The sequence below is a fragment of the Antrostomus carolinensis genome, unplaced genomic scaffold (genome assembly GCF_000700745.2).
Source record: "Antrostomus carolinensis isolate BGI_N321 unplaced genomic scaffold, ASM70074v2 scaffold23746, whole genome shotgun sequence".
NCBI lineage: Eukaryota > Metazoa > Chordata > Aves > Caprimulgiformes > Caprimulgidae > Antrostomus > Antrostomus carolinensis.
Window position 1 is genome coordinate 6,152 of NW_010321517.1, and position 393 is coordinate 6,544.

A 393-nucleotide genomic window follows, 5' to 3' on the forward strand; every position below is an offset into this window, starting at 1 on the left:
GTGGGTCTCTCGGTGGGGCTGTGGGTCGCACCAGGGGACTGTGGGTCACATTGTGGGGCTGTGGGTCGCACTGTGGGTCGCACCATGGGGCTGTGGGTCACACCAGGGGACTGTGGTCACATTGTGGGGCTGTGAGTCACACTGTAGGTCAGTGGGTCACACTTTGGGTCTCACTATGGGGCTGTGGGTCACACCATGAGGCAGTAAGTCACACTGTGGGGTCATGGGTCACACCATGGGACTGTGGTCGCACTACGGGGCTGTGGGTCACAGTGGGTCACACTTTGGGTCTCACTATGGGGCTGTGGGTCACACCATGAGGCAGTAAGTCACACTGTGGGGTCATGGGTCACACCATGGGACTGTGGTCGCACTACGGGGCTGTGGGTCACA